The sequence below is a fragment of the Anoplolepis gracilipes genome, chromosome 3 (genome assembly GCF_047496725.1).
Source record: "Anoplolepis gracilipes chromosome 3, ASM4749672v1, whole genome shotgun sequence".
In the NCBI taxonomy this organism is placed as follows: domain Eukaryota; kingdom Metazoa; phylum Arthropoda; class Insecta; order Hymenoptera; family Formicidae; genus Anoplolepis; species Anoplolepis gracilipes.
This window is the reverse complement of record NC_132972.1, coordinates 9,850,201-9,858,453: the sequence shown is the minus strand read 5'-3', so window position 1 is coordinate 9,858,453 and position 8,253 is coordinate 9,850,201. Positions and strand designations below refer to the sequence as shown.

General features: G+C 36.7%; 1 protein-coding gene across 1 annotated transcript in view; it reads left to right on the top strand.

Annotated features, from left to right (window-relative positions):
- The first annotated feature begins 1,421 nt into the window (after nucleotides 1-1,421).
- The window catches only part of LOC140663823 (uncharacterized), a 181,422-nt gene continuing 174,590 nt past the window's right edge, over nucleotides 1,422-8,253 (top strand). The window contains exon 1 of the mRNA XM_072888322.1: nucleotides 1,422-1,569. The gene's annotated coding sequence lies outside the window, so the exon portion shown is untranslated. The remainder of the gene's footprint in view (nucleotides 1,570-8,253) is intronic.

Genomic DNA, 8,253 nt, shown 5'->3' with positions numbered 1-8,253 from the left:
TATACATTTATTCGAATTATAATTCTACAATAATAAGATATAACAGCTGTGTATTATCATATAGTGCTATGGAAATTCATTAAACGAAAATTCAAATCTCATCAAATGCCGAGACACGACGGATCGTCTGAACTCGCGGGTCATCCGGTCTGTAAACTAAATTAATGCAATTAGCATTAACACATTAGACTGCCAGGTAACGCAATTATCTAATCGTAATCAATGATTCTGTTTTATCGACGTACGTTCACGGTTGCATAACCATTACACAAAACCCGATTAAGTTCGCAAAATAAATAAATATTTCATTACTTACTTCTTGTCGTTTTGTAATATTTTGGAGTCATATCGTGCTTGTCAATGTAACGCCATGTATAAGTAGCCATGGCTAATCCTATTGCCATGAAGAACGTGCCTCCCATTATCACAGGGACCTCTGTCCATCCCTTGCGCCAGAAATATTTGACCTTTGTCGCTGGAATCAAATAATATATGAATGTCTATTTGCTTCTATCATTTCACACAACGCAGTTTCTAACAGATATATTCTATCTTACCAAGACTACTCCCTCGTAGAAAGTTAAAGTCCTCGGCGGTCTTCCATCGTGTGATAATTTTCACCATTGCTACTGTTTCACCTGACACCTGACTTAATTCAATACAAATAAATTAATGTGATTGCTAACTTTATACTGAAGAGCCGTAGAAAGCGTCCGATTTAATGAAAAAGATTGACAGAGTTTCTTGAGAGGTTAGGAGGAACAGTACAGCTACAGCTGATATTTTTGTTGTGTACGCCACAGACGAGGAAAGCTGCAGTCAACGATAAAGTTATAGTCGATATTATCGCGGTACGCTTTTATCTCTACAGTCGCACGTAAAATAAATCTAAAAATTCGAATTATTTTATTGACAAATTTTTATATGCGCTAAAATATTTAAAAAGTATACGTTTCGAATTTCTATCAAATATAATTCAATTATGCATATACTACAAATAGCATATTATCTACGTCTATTAAAAAAAAGGAATGTATTTATTTATGTGTTTTTAATATTATTTTTATATGTAATTGTTCTAATAAATAATGTACTTGAAAATTAATGTATGTATTTAAGTCGTTATACGTACACGAGGTCACTGAAAAATATATTTAAATATTAAACGTGATATTTAAGTAATATTTAAAATTTTTATACTCTATTATTTGGACGGATACAGAATATTTTCATATTCATGTGTGAGTCAGTTTTTGCATGTTAGTCAGTTTTATTTTTATAGCACTTTATAACTGTCACTTGACCGCATGTATAATATGTAAATGAAATCATTCACCAGTCAATCTCGTCGCAGGTATTGGCCCTATTATCACTCGAGCGTCACACGTAGCGCCATCTCTCGAGTCTTCCGCGAGTCACTCGGGCTCTCACGGCAGTATGGCCGCCGTCGCGATATCTTTACCCAACGACAAGTGAATCGTCCCGTGTTTTCGCAGTTTCTGGGACAAGCAGAGGAGACGCATCCGATCGCTACACTTGCGACAGACTCCGGTGGATCCTGATGAGTCGGTGAGTGATGAAATCCGGTCGTATTAACGGCCTTAATTAACATGAACGATAAACCGCGAGCGAGCGAACCTCACACCCAGACAGTTTCCCACGCAGTTCCTTTTTTTTGCAAATCTTATTAGCGACGATATCGTTTACGACTCGCCCGTTGACAGCTTCGTCGACGTGTTATCACGCGACAATACGTGTCCTTATTCACGTGAGAGCGAGATTGACGGAGAGGGACCAGCTCGGTACACAACCCGGAACAGCGCGCATTTCAATTATCGTATTGCCAGTCGTGAACCGCGCGATTAGTAAACATTTTTTTTTTTTTTTGTGTCGCTGAAGACGTTTTGCGTGTCACATTTCATGAGATTAAGAGGAGAGCGAGTGAAGACGTATTTTAATCAACTTGAGTGAATCTCGCCTCGATGTTTACCGGATTTCGCGATTTCGGTCTCCCACATTGTCGGAACGAAAGATTGTCTGTTTGGAATGTGCGTAGCGAGTTGACAGCGTACCGTATGATGTCGCCACGAGGGACCTGCTGGGTGTAAAGGGGTACTCATCTCTTTCTCTCGGTTGCAAATTATGTGTATATGTATTTGTTGTTTACTTGTCTCTTTTTTATTTCGCTACGTGTTATATTTATATTGCTTATTTTGTAAATGATATAAATTGCGCAACGATCGATATGTGTGTAAATTTAAAAACACTTGGTTTTTATCTCGCTATCGTGTCATAATTTAGTAGTATAGCGTTTTAGCATCACTTTACTGTTATCTTAATCGGTGAAAAATTACATTTGCGATAATTGCAGCGAGTTGTTGTTTTAACCTTGTCATTCCTGAATATCACAGAAATATTGCAAAAGTTAATATTAATTAATATTAATAAATTTCGTAATCATTCGTGATAAGCGACATTTTTCAATAATTTCACAGCTGTTAGTAAACATCTTTACGTTCAAAAATCATTTAATGAGGTCCAATAAATGCTTATCAATAACTTTTTAATAAATTAATGTTATTTTTTTAAGTTATATTGTTTTACTTGTGGCAAGAAGGGAGAACAAAATTATCGTAATAATTTAAAAAGAATTATATTTAACTGATTATGTACGTTAATATATAATTTATTATATAATTATTTATATAACAAAATCAATATTGTAAGTGAAATTGATGCAAAGAAATCTAAATTTATTTTTTTTAACAATGCTTACGAAAATGTATAAGTTTTCCGATTATCGTTAGAACATCTGTCGACATTCCGAAATATGCTATGATACTGAAAATGTCACACGACGCGAACACAATCGTGTCACACGTGGTATTTCTGTTTTACGGAATATGTGCCAGAAGATGATATTTATGTCATGCTATTGTATCTTTACGAGATTCGTAGATTAAAAATATCCTACTAAAATATGTCATTTTACGACGGTGAGTAATTTCAGAATAATATTAATTTAATTAACGTCAATTACGATTATTTCTTCATTAAAACTGACATTTTAATAAAGGCAATATAGGTTGTCTCTATAAATTATCTCTTTTAGAAAGCAACTGTCTTATAAATCATAAATAAAGATGACTATAAATTTATCGCATTATATATCGATTAATTAGATCCTATCTTACTGCAAGATAGAGAAATTGTATTATTATTATATTTATGGCATGTGAATTATTTTATGGCGCGCGTGCTTTTATTATTTTATTATAATTTTATTTTGCTCGTTGTCGAAAATATTCAACGAGATTCAAAAGACGAACAAAAATCGATACCGGATAAAGACTGCGTTTCACGATAATTTTCACTGTTTCTTACTGCGCTCGTGAATGCCACCAATCCCAAAGGGAATCCCATCGGCCGAATTCGTGACTCTGGAATTTCGGCATTCTGCGTCAAGAATGGGTTTGTACGCGAGAAAAAGTTTTGCTCGCGTTCGCGGGCGACACGTGCTTCATCAAGACCACACACGTGGTTCCAAGCAATTCGGAAAAATATATCTCTTTCGGCACTTTTAATTTTAATTCTTGTGCTTAATACGTGCGAATTTTATCTTATGATTTTAATACGCATTACTAAATATATGTTTAATGAAACATATTGTTTACTTATTTAACGAATTTTGAGTAAATTTTTTTTTTATGAAAATCGATGGCACTCACTAATTTTATCATTTTTTATACGTATTATGCACAAAACACCTGACACTTTTTATATCACGCGCAATCTAAACTACTGCCTAAAATCTTTACAAATATATTCATATGAGTTCTTTGATATATCTTGATATACTCGATATGCGACATCTAGTCAAACTGATTTATTCATGAACCTGCCTACACAAACGCGTTTGCACCTGTACCGAAGTCTTACTGTGCAAGCGATAAAATCTACGCTTAACAACACGATTCTTCGATTAGTCTTATCATCGCTGTCGGAAGTACTTAAATTCGCATCCATTGTCGCGGAAATTACCAAGTACTCAATAAAACGCGCGATATTTAAGGATAACTATTAGAAAGAAAAAGAAATGTTAATTCACAGTGCTGCTAATAAAATGTTTTTTTTTTACATGTTTATTTCTAAATTTTTAAAAGTAGAAAATGCAAGTCTTGTTTCTGCACTTATCGTAAAAGTCTTTATTGCCTAATTTAAAGCGCCAAAAACGTATGTACAACACACAAGATTTCATTGTATCATCCTGGCGTTAAAGACGTGGATAGATTACACAGTCGCGTCGAATAGATGCAACTATTGGCATATATTAAACGCCGGATAAAAGGCTAATACACCTGTCCGTTATGCCGGCATTTATCCACGAGAAAGCTTTTCCCTTGAGAGCTTAAATCGCATCGCAGGGGTTAGTAAGTCCGACAAATCGTCGCCGCTCCCTGTTCTTTGGCACATACAAACGCGATGCGACCGATTATTTATTCGTTGTCTGTTACGCAACGACTCGAGACAGCCGACAAAGCGTCAACCGACAGAAGAACGATGTCGAGTCGCGAGAGAATTGTTGCTAGAACAACGTGTCGAGGGTGGACGTACTTCGTGGAACATTCGGGTTAGATTTGCATCACAAACACAACCCGTTTCCTTACCTCTAAACGTCTTGTCGACGCTTTTGTGATGCTTGTTTTTCGCCGTCGGTTTACATTCGATGACATTTTCCGGTTAGTTGGATGACATTAAAAGTGAGAAAATTACGTCTACATGTGCGTTGAGAGACAATTCCGGTAACTTATGTTTACAACGGTTCTTCGTTAACGAAGTCTAATTTTATAAAATGATTTTAGAAAATATATATTTTGCAAAATTATTAACTTGATAAATGATGGAAGAATAGCGCGATTAAATGTGACAGCGTTAATATTAATGTAAAATGCAAAATTTTTTCTCCCGTTATATTTATAGAAAAAAATGTATATCGCTCTTTTACAGTTTTTTCACCGAAATCTCTACACATAAATTAATCTAGTCGTTATCTTGCGACGGTTTTTCACGCACGTATTTTACAAGAGACCTCACTGAATCGCGGGTACTTTAAAGCGTGTACTACAGTAAATCACGGAAATCACATGTGCTGCCAAAATGACAGTAATACTCAACGGTACAACCTACGCCTGTGTATATTCATCGTATAATAATGCGCCCCGGCGTGCACATAATCCGTGCTTGGTTCTCGCCACTGCCAAATTGAAAGTACGAACTTAACCTGGATGAGGGTCCGCGCTTCTGTTCGCCGATGATGTATACGCGGTCTCCTTGCTCGTCGCATCGTGAAATATATATTGTAATTGAAAATCATAATTTGAAGTCATTGTTGCGTTGACGCACGCTATTTTTATACTGTGAACAATCGGAATATATATGACTTTCTCGTAATAGATCAGTTTGAAAATGGGTGTCTTTGTCGTTACTTTGTTTTGAATATATTCAAGCATAAATCGAATTTCCGTGTAGTAATGCCTAATTTAGTTAATTAATGAATCGCATATAAACTTGAGATGTATTAAATAGAATAAATTTTTGTTTTTTTTGAAATAACTGCAAAGAATAAGAATGCAAGTAATCTATATTTGAGATAGATTCAGAATTATCTTTTTTTTTTTCTACGTCTGAATGATTTCAAGTGCAAGTATTTGATAAAGATATAGTTTCTGGATACTACTTTCGCGAAAAATAATTTGATCGCAAATCAAGTGGAAGTTTGTGCTTTCAAAAGACATTTCGATTCGTCGAATGTCATTAATAACATACACATATAACCTTGAGAACATATATAGACACAATGATCAGCGGTCGTTTATCGTCAGGGAACAAATTGTTGTAGGCGTCGTTGAGAACGTGCGTCTTGTTCGCCTCTCTTCTCACTTTTCCATCCCACCTTTCTTCTCTCGGTCGTTCTCTCAAAACGAGACTGCCACAAATCTTCCGGCGAAAGGTCAGGCTTCGCCGACCTCGCGAGGTGTACGCAGCGCCCGGTCCACCGGTAAAACGTGTATTAAATTATTTTCAAATTGGCCTCTCCGCTTTTTTATCCACGCACCTTTTCCTCGCTTGTCAACGCTCGCGGGCCGAGTGAGGCGCGATAATGGAGTCCGTCCGGAGGCTTTAATTTAACGTAATACGCGTTGTTATTAATTTCGTTGGGTCGTCTCGCGCATAGTCGCGAGATACACACGTCGATAAATCACAATTACCTTAAGGAGCGAATCTGCGAACTTTTATCGGGCTTAATCATCAAGCTGTGGCGGACTTGTATTTCGGCCTAACTTCGCTTCTAATTAGAGACTCGCGACGCGTTCCGGGATATCGATCACACCTGTCTTCCGCTGTCCAATGTCTCGCATCATTAAAAGAGACACGCGAGCCATTGTGACTTGAGATACTATGTAGAGATATATGAAGCCTGTGAAGGACGATTTGCTAGATTTTGTAAGAAGCTACATTCTATTCTGAATTCGAGCATAAATCGAATTGCGTGTTTCCGTGTAAGTAATAAATGCTGTTAATTAACGGATCGATTAAACTTGAGAAATATTAAATGGAATAAATTTGTGTTTCTTAAAAATAACTACTGTATAGAAGGCGAATGCAAATAATCTATATTCGGGATAAATAGATTTAGAATTATTATTTAATTAAAAAAAAAGAAAAGTATGAGTTAAAATATTTTTATATATCTTTCTTGCACGTGTCGTTTTAATGCGCCATTACGTTCAAATATTCGTAGAGAGACTATTTAATTGGATTAGTATTTTGCGACAAATTATTTTTCCGACATGCGTTGGCGCATATATCTTCTTATTACGCGTACAGTAGTACAACATTGTTGCACGTTGCCAAGGTGTGCGAGAAATTCTCTTGTTACTTATTTATCACATGTCTGGCTGTTTATGGAGCATTTTTGGACTGACTGAATTATTGCTTTCAAGCTACATGAATCTCGCAATAAAGACGTGTTTCGGTCGGGGAATCTCGCAATGCGACATAGTAATGTTGAAAATTAGAATCGTAAGTCGCTGCTCAGGCCTATATTAGAGAATCCGCGCACCTGTCCGACTTCGTCAAGCGCTAGCCCAGATTATTAGCTTCCGAGTGGCCGAGCTTGTGCGATTTACGCCATGTATGCGAATGAATTAGTTTGGCAGGTGGAAATTACTGTTTCCGAGAGAGGATAGCAACGGCCGTATATTCGTGCGCGACATTCGTACAAAATTATATTACCGGACATCAATGTAAGACGACGAATGTAAAGTGTCACGCAACTCTACATCGGATATCCTTTATTTAAAATTAGTTTATTAATTAGTTTCGTCGCGTCTCTGATATTCATGGTTGGGGACATCCGGCGGATTTGGAGCACTTGATATATAATTTTATGTACGAAGTTAGTCCGTCAGATTCTCTTGCTCAAAGTCAACCGTAAAAAAATTGTACTTGCATCTCGTAAGTCTTCTTTTTTTTGCCTCTTCGCCCTTCTTGGCGCGCAACAGGGGGTAAACCAATTACATTATTTATAATCTCAAACTAATCTGATTACGCGACGCGACGCCACCACGCGTCGTTTGTCCTGTGAGCCGATGGCATCAGGCGTTTCAATTTAGAGCTTGCTACCTCGGTCAGGAACATATGAGAGAGCCGAAATTGAAGTTGTCTCATATAATTATCAGCGTGAGGCAATTTCTCTCGTCGATATTTATCCCGTCGTTAAAACTTTCGAATATGCAGTACGGTTATGCAACGCGCACGCGTTCCTGAGCGCGATCTCTTTGAAAATAATAAATAGGCCAAGTTGCAAAGTTCATGTGACCTTTTTACGTTTGTCTTTGGCCACACAGCCTTCCCGTGAAATTTTAAAATAAGACCGAGCTTCTCTTTTTGAATAGAGAATGAAGGAAGAGAAATAGATCATTTCAACCGTCGAGCTGTCGGCGCGAAGACGTCAGAGGATTAACGACTAGGTCAGGAATGCAAGAGGGGTTTCTAATCGTTTAACACTCGACGATCGAAGATTGGTCAGTTTAAAAAATAATCTCTTGACGTTGCAAAAATAAGAACTGTTTTCGGCAACAATCAAATTTGTTTTTTTTTTAAATTTTTATCGCAAAAAGGGAATAAAGATTTATAAAAATGTTTTGTGGCTAATTAATATGAACTTGGCATTTGCAAAGAACCACTTGA